General features: G+C 36.4%; 1 pseudogene; it reads right to left on the bottom strand.

The window, feature by feature from the left end:
• Window positions 1–12,020: 12,020 nt before the first annotated feature.
• Window positions 12,021–12,097, bottom strand: LOC129401468 (U6 spliceosomal RNA; annotated as a pseudogene).
• Between the last annotated feature and the right edge of the window lie 231 nt (window positions 12,098–12,328).

The following is a 12,328-nucleotide window of genomic DNA, read 5'->3' as shown; positions in this document are numbered from 1 at the left end:
TCCTATCTGGATGCCCTTAATATCTTTTTCTTGCCTTAGAGCTATCTCAAGTACTTCAGTACTATACTGAACAGAAATAGTGAGAGTAGGCATCCTTTTCTTGTCTCTTATCTTAGATGGAAGGCCCTTAGTTTTTCCACATTGAGGAAAATGTTTGCCGTAAGTTTGTGGTAGATGGCTTTGACTATCTTGAGGAAAGTTCCTCCAAAACCCATTTTGGTGAGAGTTTTCATCAAGAACAGATATTGGATCTTATCACATGCTTTCTCTGCATTTATTGATATGATCATATGGTTTTTATCTTTACTTTTGTTGATATGATGGATTATGTTGATTGATTTCTGAATGTTAAACCATCCTTGTATCTCTGGGATGAATCCCACTTGGTCATGGCGTATAATCTTTTTGATGAGTGGTTGGATCCTATTTGCTAATATTTAGTTGAGGATCTATTCATTGGTATTCGTCAGGGATATTGGTCTATAATTTTCCTTGTTAGTGGTGTCTTTGTTTGCTTTTAGTATTAAGGAGATATGTGCTTCATAGAAACTTTTGGGAGAATTCCTGTTTTTTCAATTTCCTGGAAAAGCATGAAAAGAACTGGCAACAGGTTTTCTTTAAATGTTTGGAAGAATTCGCCAGTGAATCTATCTGCACCTTGGCTTTTGTTTTTGGGGAGACTTTTGATAACAGTTTTAATTTCCATAATATTAATGGGTCTATCCAGGTATTCCAAGTCTTCTGAGTTTAGTCTTGGGAGATTGTAGGAATCAAGGAATTTATCCATTTCTTTTAGGTTCTCTTGTTCATGACATACAGACTTTCAAAGTAGTCTCTGATGATCTTTTGAATTTCATTGGCTTCTCTTGTGATGTCCCCCCTTTCATTTCTGATTCAGTTTATTAGGGTTCTCTCTCTCTCTTTCTTTGTGAGTCCTGGCTAGCGGTTTATCAATCTTGTCTATTTTCTCAAAGAACCAGCTCTTAGTTTCATTGACCTTTTGGATTGTTTTCTGGGTTTCCATATTGTTAATTTCTGCTCTAATTTTTATTAATTCTTTCCTTTGATCTGGTTTGGGTTCCTTTTTCTTGTCCTTTTATAATGCCTTGAGCTGTGAAGTCAGGCTATCTATGTAGGCCCTTTCTTCCTTCCTAAGGAATGCTTTCAGAGCTATAACTATTCCCCTTAACACAGCTTTAGCTGCCTCCCATAGGTTTTGGTAGCTCGTGTCTTCATTCTCATTTGTTTCAAGGTATCTCTTGATTTCTTCCTTGATTTCCTTCCTGACCCACTCATTGTTCAACACTGAGTTGTTTAATTTCCAGGTGTTTGCTTTGATTCTCTGTGTCTCTGTGTGATTAACTTCTATCTTCATTGCACTGTGGTCTGAGAACATAGGTGATACAATTTCTATTTTCCCGATTCTATTGAGGTATGTTTTGTGGCCCAGTACATGTCTACTTTGTAAAATGTTCCATGTGCACTTGAAAAGAATGTGTATTCTTTCTTATTGGTGTGTAAAGCCCTGTATAGGCCTATTAGGCCTCTCTCTTCAATGTCTTCCTTCAGAACCAGTGTTTCCTTGCTGAGTTTTATTCTTGTTGATCTATCCAGAGGTGATAAGGCAGTGTTTAAGTCTCCAACTACTATTGTGCTGCTAGCAATGTCCTCCTTAAAGTCCGTTAGGAGTTGTTTTATGTATTTAGCTCTTTGCTCATTAAGTGCATATACATTTAAGACTGTGATTTCTTCCTGTTTCACATATCCCTTGATAAATAGAAAGTGACCTCACTGTCCCTTCTAAACTTTTTTTTTTTTTTTTGCTTTTTGGGTCACACCCAGCGATGCTCAGGGGTCACTCCTGGCTTTGCACTCAGGAATTACTTTTGGCGGTGCTTGGGGGACCATATGGGATGCCGGGGATCGAACCAGGGTCGGCCGCGTGCAAGGCAAACGCCCTACCCATTGTGCTATCGCTCCAGCCCCTCTTCTAAACTTTTTCAACCTGAAATCTATGTTGTCAGATACTAGTATGGCCACCCCAGCTTTTTTGAGGGAGTTGTTTGCTTGCAAGATTGTTTTCCATCCTTTTACTTTAAGTCTGTCTTTGCTCTGACTGCTCAGGTATGTTTCTTCTAGGCAGCAGAATGTTGGGTTTTGTTTCTGAATCCATTTTGCCACTCTGTGTCTCTTACTTGGTACATTCAGGCCATTGACATTGAGAGATATTATTGTCATGGGGTTTTGTGTCATTTTGCTGTGGTGTTTGTTGTTCTTTTAGGGTTTTTCCTTGTCTTCCAATAGCCCCTTTAGTCCTTCTTTTAAATTTGATTTTGTGTCTATGAAGTTCCTGAGCAGTTTTTTATCTGTGAAGTAGTGTATGGTTCCTTCGAGTTAGAGTGAGAGTTTAGCTGGATCAAATATTCTTGGTGAGGCATTCATTTCATTGAGTTTTTTCACTAAGTCCCACCATTGTCTTTGGGCTCGGAGGATTTCTTCTGGTAGGTCTGCTGTAAATCTGGGGGGGTGCTCCTTTGTATGTGATTTTTCTTCTTTGACCTTGCTACTTGCAGAATTGTGTCTCTATTCACAGCATCCATCATTCGGATTATGACATGCCTTGGAGTCTTTTTATTCGGGTCTCAGCAAAATCTGGTACTCTTTGGGCTCCTTGTATCTGGATGCCTGCCTTCTCCAGCTCTAGGAATTTCTTAGCAATTATGTCTTTCACTGTGTTTTTTTCATTGGGGTGACTTCCCTGTGCTTCTGGTACTCCAATGATTCTTATGTTGTTCCTCTTGAGGTCATCCCCCAGGGCTCTGATTCGCCCTATAGTAATTTTGAGGTCTTTTGCCATTACTTGTTGTTGTATATAAGTTTTCTGTAGCTCATCTTCAAGCTCGCTGATTCTGTCTTTGGCTATAGCCATTACACTCTTAAGGGCACCTACTGAGATTTTTAATTCATCTACTGATTTCTTTATTTATGTGACTTCTGTTCGTAGCTTTGAAATTTCTGCTCTCATTTCTTCCTGCATCTTTTTGGTGGACCGTTGCAATGCTTCATTCATATCCTCCCTTAATTTATTGGTGTCCGTTCCATGGTTGCTTTGAGTATGGCAAACCTCTTCAAGATTTCCTCTCTGAATTCTTTTTCTGAAAGGTCATATATGTGGGTAATCCCTGTTGAGGATTCTGGAATCTTTTATTCATCCTCTCTTTGTGGAAGAGATTTTCTCTGTTTCCTCATATTGTTATGGACATATAGAGTTCGAACCTTGTAGTTGTCTATTCCTATTTCCTTTCGCTGCAGAAGGGATTCTGGATGAGCTTAACTGATGATGATAGCCTTGTTCCTATTCTATGATACTTCCTTACTCTCATCAACTTCCTGTTTCATGTGAGGCCTCTCATGAAGGCTTAAGGCTATGCTCTCTTTAGGAAGGGTTTGTGCAGCTCAAATAACCGCTCTGGCAGGAGGCCACCCCGTTGTTAAGCCACTCCCCCTGAGATACAGGCCAAGCCCTCAGTAACCTTTTGGGATCTGGTGTGGCATGTTTACACACCTGGCTGGGGAGAGGTGGGCCTTGGGCAGTGGGCAGGGATGCTGGGTGCCAGGGCGGGGCAATTGGTGGGCGGGTCCAGTGGCAAGAAGAGCCATTTGGTCCGGCACGCAGTGCGCTTACACACCTGGCTGGGAAGAAGCAGGCCTTGGGCCTCAGAATTTGCTCTTGGAGATGCTCAAGAACCATGTTGGGTGCTAGAGTGAGCTAAAAAAATCTCAGTGCAAGACTAGCAAGTGCCTTACCTGCTGTAGTATCTCATTAGCCTCATTTACATATCTTATCTTTTATTGTTCTGTTGGGCCATACCAAGCTCATGGTTTACTCCAGGCTTTGTCATCAGGGATGACTCCTGGTAGTGCTTAAAGCACCACATTTAGTGCAAGGGATTTGTTTGAACCAGGGTTTATTGAATGCACAGAGACTACCTTTCCTCCTCTTCTAACAGCCACAACTACTAAAACTTTGCACTCTGCCTGACAAGTCGACTGGTGGGATTGGGGTGGGGTATGTGGTGAGGAGGGAATATAGGATCACTGGTGGAGAGAAGTTGACACTGGAGATGGGATGGAGTTGAAATATCATATGCTTAAAATGCAACTATGAATACTTTGTAAAGCACAGTTATTTAATAAAAAAACAAAACCTAAGTTTTCTATCTTAGAATCAGAACACAAATTCTAATGCAAACTTACAAATGTTTTTTATATGATAAATTCCTTTTTATATGATATCACCATAGATATTTTGATTAATTACATCTATATCTTATGAGATCTCTATGGCAGGTTGCATACTAATGTATCATGTTATTTTAAAACATAATCATCTAAAACTTTTATGTTTCTGCTTAAAAAACACTTTGTTCTTTACCTTTTGTCCTGACATCGCAAGGAAGAGTTAACCTTATTGTTTACAAAAAGCAGTTGCATTTCCAGAAATGTAAGAATAGTAATCTTTATCTTTCACTTCTTTGGCTACCAGAATAGTAAATGCTGAACACCAGGAAAAAAATAAGGCAATTCATTCAGCTAACTTATAATTAAATCTGAATTCTGTTTAAGTGACCCTTCCTGTATGGTATTTTGGAATTGGATTACACACATTGATTATGGACTCTGTGTTGTTTAATATGACTGCATTTGATTATAACTATGATTAACTAATAATACTCTCAGTGGTACAGGTAGCAAAGTATAATAATACATTATTAAAATAATAATACAAAATTTATAAATCTTGTTTTTTGTGATCCCATCTTTCTTAGCCTATTCCTCTTTTTCTCACTCTTGGGTCCATGGAATATATAAATATTTTCCTGGGAGTTCAAAATTTTTCTATAATAAATATAATTTGTATTTATTTTCTCCAGCAGTACATATTTGTTTCTTTTTTATTATTTGTGTGGATATTTTTTCTGAGTTCTATATACAATTTCCTGACTTGAGAGTTTAGCTTCTTGTTGTATATTGCATTGCAAGAATGTTTTAGTTATCTCAAATGTAGCAACATCCAAAAGAGAAGTAGGTGGTATTAAACCTGTGACTGATGAATTATTTTACTTAAACTATAATTATTTAGAGGCTTGTTTGGGCAAAGGTATATGAGAATTTCAGAGATTTTGATTGTTCAGATGTCATGGCAATGTACCTAATCTAAATGTTTAGTCTTTTTTTCCTCCTTTTTTTCAGCAAAAGAGTATACCAGAAATGCTAAGTCCAATATTATAATATAGTCACATATTATAATTGGTTTCCTTTTTTATCTTTTGAGTGGGCCCTGCAAAGTACTGTTCATTGGACCCAGGACCTACTCTGGGTGATTTTCTGTCAACCAGATTGGAGGCTCAATGCAGGTACCTATAATGTTGTAGTTCTTGGGACCATTGATGACTGTAATTTCCTGGTCACCCCAGCAGTACTCAATGAGTCTCAAGGGCTGCATCAGGAAACGGTGCTCAGGGTAACATGAAGTGCCAGAGATAAAGCTAAGTTGGCTACATACACCATAATAGTTGTACATAGTGTATGTAGTCCCTACAATATGTTTTTAAAGGTACTGAAACTGAAAATTGTCCCTAATTATTGAGCACATTTTATATTTATATTGCTCATTTCATATTATATACAGCTATAACCACAACCCCCCAAAAAAGTAACAATAATAATTTAGAGAAAGAACACTTTCAAAACTAAAGGACGCAGAGATTGAGCTACTTTTCTAACATGAAAAGAAAATAATATTTGACTGATATGAAATATAATAAGGTATTTTATATATGTAAACATGGATAATATTCTCAACCTCTGAGCTGATCGTGTAGAAAGTTTATATACTCTCATTAACCTCGTAACAATTAAGGACCAAGCAGGGATCAAATGACACATTTGTCTGGGATTTCTAAAAACGGAAAGCCTTTTAAGTAAAGGCATTACTTACAGAACAGTGAGCAGCCAAGAAAGAACTTAAAGGCAATATTTAGGCACTCATTACTAATAATAGTAGGAGATAATATTGCCTGTGGATGCCAAGAGCTGTTAGTAGTATATTAGTAGCTGCAATTCTGAACTGAAATCTTGGGAGAAGTGCTTTCCTAAGAGAAACTCTACACAGAGTAAAATTTCTGCAAAACTGAGATAGCAGTGAACGTAGAAAGAATTAATTTTTCCAAGTTATTTTTCTTCCAAAACTATGATCTCCTGTAGATAACTCAAATTGGCCAAACCCCACTGGAAACCCCTGCGCCAGTTGCTAGAAGGAAATGTCTGCCCGCACACACAGTTGGGAGAGTTAATTGTTGATGGAAATAATCAGTAAGAACTAATAAATTTTTCTTTGTAAGATCAGATTTATTAAAATACATAAAGGATTTAGACAATGAAATTAATTTAACAGGATGAGTCACATTGTAAATCTTATTAGCAGTATTAACCTATTGCTTTTACAGCAGAAAAATATTATTCATTAGAGCTACAGCAATGAATTCAGACGTCTTAGGCAAATATTTGGGTGAAAAGGCTGTATAATCTATTTTGACTCATCTCTCTGATAAATACTTCTCTCTCCTTGCTGGAAACATTCATTCTATTGATCTCTCAGCAAATATACACTTTTTGCTTTTGTAAATATATAAGCTGCCTTAAAACCATGGATTCCTTGGCTGAGAGGCACATGAGAAAGTGTTCAACATCACTAATTATCAGAGAGATGCAGATCAAAACAACAATGAGATATCATCTCACACCACAGAGACTGGCCCACATCCCAAAAAACAAAAGCAACTGGTATTGGCGTGAATGTGGGGAGAAAGGGACTCTCCTTCACTGCTAGTGGGAATGCCGACTCGTTCAGCCCTTTTGGAAAACAATATGGACGATTCTCAAAAAGTTAGAAATTGAGCTCCCATTTGACCCAGCAATACCACTCCTGGGAACATATTCTGGAGAGTCAAAAAGGTATGGTAGAGATGACATCTGCATTTCCATGTTCATTGCCGCTCTGTTTACAATAGCCACAATATGGAAAAAACCAGAGTGCCCGAAAACAGATGATTGGCTAAAGAAACGCTGGTATATTTACACAATGGAATACTAGGTAGCTGTCAGAAAACATGAAGTCATGAAATTTGCATATAAGTGGATCAACATGGAAAGTATCATGCTGAGTGAAATGAGTCAGAAAGAAAGAGACAGACATAGAAAGATCTCACTCATATATGTGGAATATAAAGTAGCTGAGAGGTACAAGCTTACAATGTTGCGATTCCTGGCAGACACTTCTCTGGACTTAGTTACTAAACTACTAAAATACAGAAATCCAAAACTATGCTGCTGCTAGTGCGGCCTCCTGACCTCATATCTCTTCATTCTCAGCAATGGAAAACAAATTACCAAATGCTTTCTTTTCAGCAAATCGACTTTAGGGGGGAGAAACTCCAAATCAATAATAGTGAATTTTTTTGTTGAAATATGGAATGTAATCAAAGTAAAGTGAAAGTAAAGTGAAATTTACCAGTTACACATGTGGGGTGGGGGGCTGGGGAGGTGGGGGGAAGGGGGGAGGTATATCGTGATTCTTGGTGGTGGAATATGTGCACTGGTGAAGGGATGGGTGTTTGAGCATTGTATAACTGAGACTTTAACCTGAAAGCTTTGTAACTTTCCACATGGTGAATCAATAAAAGAATTAAAAAAAAAAACATGGATTCCTTGGTTTCGTTTGCTTTTTCTCACAATATTTTAATTAAAATATATTTAAGGGTTCATAGAATGCTTCCTTATAAATATTTGTTTAATGAGTCCCTGATATGTTCCTCCTTTGGAGAGTTAATTTTTCTTTCCTCTTTTACTTTTCATTATGCCTATTTCAAAACATTTTAAAAAAACACAAAATGACATCTCTACTTTAGAAAAATCCTTAAACTACTCTAATGTTCATTGACATATCAGTGAAAAAAGGATGCACAATAAAATGCTAATAAACTGATAGAAATATGGACTTCTGTCAATTTCTACAATAAGTATGAATCTAAAATCATTTTATTCTTTAGTTAAATACGTCAGCGAGAAAATAGTTTACTCTATTCACTTTATTCACAGATTAGAGGTAAAGAAATACACCAAACACATCAAACAAAAAATGTTTTGGTTATAAAAACCAAACGATGACTTTCAGAGGCTAAAATGGATGAAGGGGTAGTAAAAAATGAACAACTCTGTAGTTTGGGATAGAATCTATCATTTGGTAGTGATAATAATGTATTATCTATTGTGTACCAATGTCAGACTAGAATAATATACACTTTTAACTCCCATTATATTTTAAATAAAAATTGCTTCAGTATATTTTAAAAAGAGACACTAAGACTTTTTTTTCCTTCTCCCTTCTTTCCTCTCCTCATTTCTAATATCCTTGCTTCATCCTATCTCTTCCCCCAAAAATGGATGAATACTATTTAGCTAAAAAAAAAGTATAACATTTTCCAGTTATATTAAATGGAATTTGAAGGCAGTATGCATATAAAAGGTAAGAAATAAGAAAAATACTAAATGATTTCATCTTTACATACAGTATAAATAATTGAAACACATGAACTGAAAAAAATAACCCAGGAGACAATAAAAGAACAGAGATTATCAGAGGAGAAGATTTTCAGACAGGCAGGAGAAATAGGTGAGAGGGTAGGTGGATAGGGTGCATGCTTTTCACTTGATAACCCAGGTTGATGATGTGCACCATATATGGCCCCCACCCACCCACCCGCCAGGAGTCATACTGGAGCACAGAGCCAGAAGTCCTGAGAAATGCTAAGTGATTTCTCCTCTCCTTAAACACACACAAACACACACACACACACACACACACAGATGGTGGTGCAGAGAGCAAAGGTAGACACATACCAATTGTTTATTATGTCAATTAAAATTATACTTTAAGGAATGAAATCAAAATATTGAGAAGCAGAAACTAAGTTCAAATATTCCTTATTATAAAAATCGTTTCAATTAGATACTTCTATGAGTACCCTAAATTTAATGATTGAAGTTTCATAGTTAACTGGAAACTGGATCCTTCTCACAAACGATAGGCAGCTTTAAAAGAACAATGATGGGGCTGGAGCGATCGCACAGTGGGTAGGGCGTTTGCCTTGCACAAGGCCGACCCAGGTTTAATTCCCAACATCCCATATGGTCCCCTGAGCACGGCCAGGGGTAATTCCTGAGTACAGAGCCAGGAGTAAACCCTGTGCATCTCCAGGTGTGACCCAAAAAGCAAAATAAATAAATAAATTAATTAAATATTTTAAATTAAATTTAAAAGAACAATGATAAGTTTGGTGAAAATATTACTTTAGCAACAAAAGGATGAAGGCAAGGTAATGATTTTGGATAGTAAAGAGATTTTGGAGCTACTTTTTAAATTAAAAATAAAATAGATGAGTAATAAATGAAAATAAGTATTCTCATTTTAAGCATGTCTAAATTTAAGCAGAGTTAAATTTTTAACATTTTGAATTTATACTAATCATAATCTCAATTTTAATATTCTAATAAATGTTATTTTTTATAAAATAGCATTTCATACATTTTTACTCTACTTATCATTTCTTAGTTTATCTTCTTTAAGATATATACATAATTTAAATAATTTCCTTAGAAATATTGTAATAATTCTGTTTTACAAGGAGTGTCTCACTGAAGTTATTTTGGCAGCTTGACTGTATTCTAATTATCACCAGTGCAAATCTTTGGTGTATATAATGTTTAATTAACACTTATAGCCCCAAAACAAATTCAGTTACATGACCTCACATGGGAACAAATAAGATAAACACTTGGTCAGCATTCAACTCAACAAATGGTAAAATTGCGTGGGTAGTAGATTGATAACACCGGACTGTACATAAACATCATAATCAGAAACTGTAGATTTATACTCTGAGATTAAAAGTTAACACAGAAGTTAATTTCTGAGTTAAACAAAACAAAGAAACCAAAGCTTCCTTTCATACGATTACCTTAAATTCTGTGTTTCCATTGGAACAAACCTGCTTCAAACTACCATTTAGCTAAGTGATATGGGTTATGCATCCAACATCGTAAGATATATTGCGATTTCATAGAACTCCTGACAAGGAAAATGAGAAGGGCATATCAGCTTACTGGTGTTCTTACCTAATAACAAAAGACCTTGCCTAATAAAAAAGAAAAAAAAAATGAACAAATGGTAGATTTCTAACTGTGTGTCTAATCAGTGCTTGTAAGAAAAGACAGTTTGGGGGTCAGGAGACAGTCCAGTGATTACTAGGCATGGCCCTTAGCCATTCGATTTCCAGGACATCATAATTTGAGCAGCACTTGGTGCAATCCTGTTTCTACACCACAGCACCAAAACGGGAGTACTTGTAGGCCTTCAGCGCGGCCAAAGTGACCTGGATAAATCATCACCCACATTGCCTGGCCTAAACAGAATGAAATCCTTTGGTCCTTGTGTAGGACCACTAGAACTGCTGAAGTGTTTAGATATCCTTCCAATGCTAATAACGCATATTAGAGGGAAAAAAGAACAAGATGCTCAAACATCTTTATCAATAGTCATAACTGAAATTGGAATGCGACATGATTCTAGCTTTACTAGTTAGGACTTCACAACTTAGTGTTACTTTCTTGGCGTGGAGTCACACCAGGAGAGAGCCAGGGCTGTGTTGTTCTTACTCTGTGCTCTGGTTTACTCCTGGCAGTGCTTGGGGAACCATATGGAGTTTGGGGATTGAACCTTGAATTGGGCTCTCCATGCCAAACAAGTGCTTTAAAGTTGTCCTGTTTGGCCTAAGACTTATTTTTCCTTTCTGTTTCCAGGTCACCCGCAACATCTTATTTCTTCAATTATATTTCAGTTTAGTTTTGTGCCCTCTAAAGCTATTCCACAATCAAGAACTGATGTCATAGTTACACGTGTACATATTTTACTGCTGAAGAAGTCCCTTTGAAATATTCATTAAATATGCTCCTTGTATACTATTCAGCTAAATCAGTGTTTCCAAAAGAAAAGAATTTTGTTCCCTGATTAGGTGCAGGGGGAGTAGGGGTGAAGGGCCATGGAATTACCCTGAGGAGAGCAATAACATCGGCAGAATTGAAACATGCTGTTTCCATACATAAAGAGGTAGATTACCAGGAGGCTGCTGAGTATGTTTTTACCCTGAAAAGAGGAAAGAACACGAAATAAGTTTGGGAACATCAGATCAACATAACAAATGAAAATTTTATTATGAATTTGCTTACTCAATTTAACTTGAGAGACATCTTGTACTCTCAACTCTGAAAATGTATAACATATTATCCTTTGGAAAGATATGTTAATTCTTCAAATAGTTTACCATGATATTTCACATCTTGGAAATCCAAAGTACTAATGGAATAATAATAATTATAATCCACATTGAAGACGTCATGTGCTGGTAAGTGAAAATGATCGAAGTAGTATACATATTCGAATAGAAAAATATACTGAATTAAGTATGTTCATATAATAAAATGTACATTAACAATATACAGTATAATTTTCTCTTATATGAAAAAATAGAGAAATATGAATAACTATTTAACTAAAATTATTTTAAAGAGAGCTAATATGCAATTAAATGAAAATAAATAAAGTCACTCTTGCTATCACTTTATCTTGGTATAAAACCAAATTCACAGGCACATTTTGGCCATTAGTGTAAAAATTCATATAATTTTGAACTCAAATATACAAACTTTTCATATTGTCAACAGAAATTTGGCATATAAAATATCATACTATATTTCTTTCTACTTCATACACATAAAACTACTTTCATGCATACAAAATTTCTCTCTGAGCTTTAGATATGCAACATGGCTATAAATATAGTCAATAGTTACCCTTATTAAATTATGGTCCAAATTTCTGGCATAGGTTGATTCGAACATGAAACAACTTATTGTTATAGTATTCCATTTGTGTGTCATCCTTGCTAAGGGGGCATGCTAATCTTCTCTGTATCATTAGCACAGCAGGTAGGGTGTTTGCCTTGCACGAGGTCGACCCGGGTTTGATTCCTCCTTCCCTCTCGGAGAGCCCAGCAACCTACCTAGAATATCCCACCCACACAGCAAAGCCTGGCAAGTTATCCGTAGCATATTTGATATGCCAAAAACAGTAACAAGTCTCACAATGTAGACTTTACTGGTGCCTGCTCGAGCAAATTGATGAGCAATGGGATGACAGTGACAGTGACAG

Source organism: Sorex araneus, chromosome 1 (genome assembly GCF_027595985.1).
Source record: "Sorex araneus isolate mSorAra2 chromosome 1, mSorAra2.pri, whole genome shotgun sequence".
NCBI classification, from domain to species: Eukaryota; Metazoa; Chordata; class Mammalia; order Eulipotyphla; family Soricidae; genus Sorex; species Sorex araneus.
Note: the sequence above shows the minus strand (reverse complement) of the source record. Positions and strands in the feature narration are given on the sequence as shown.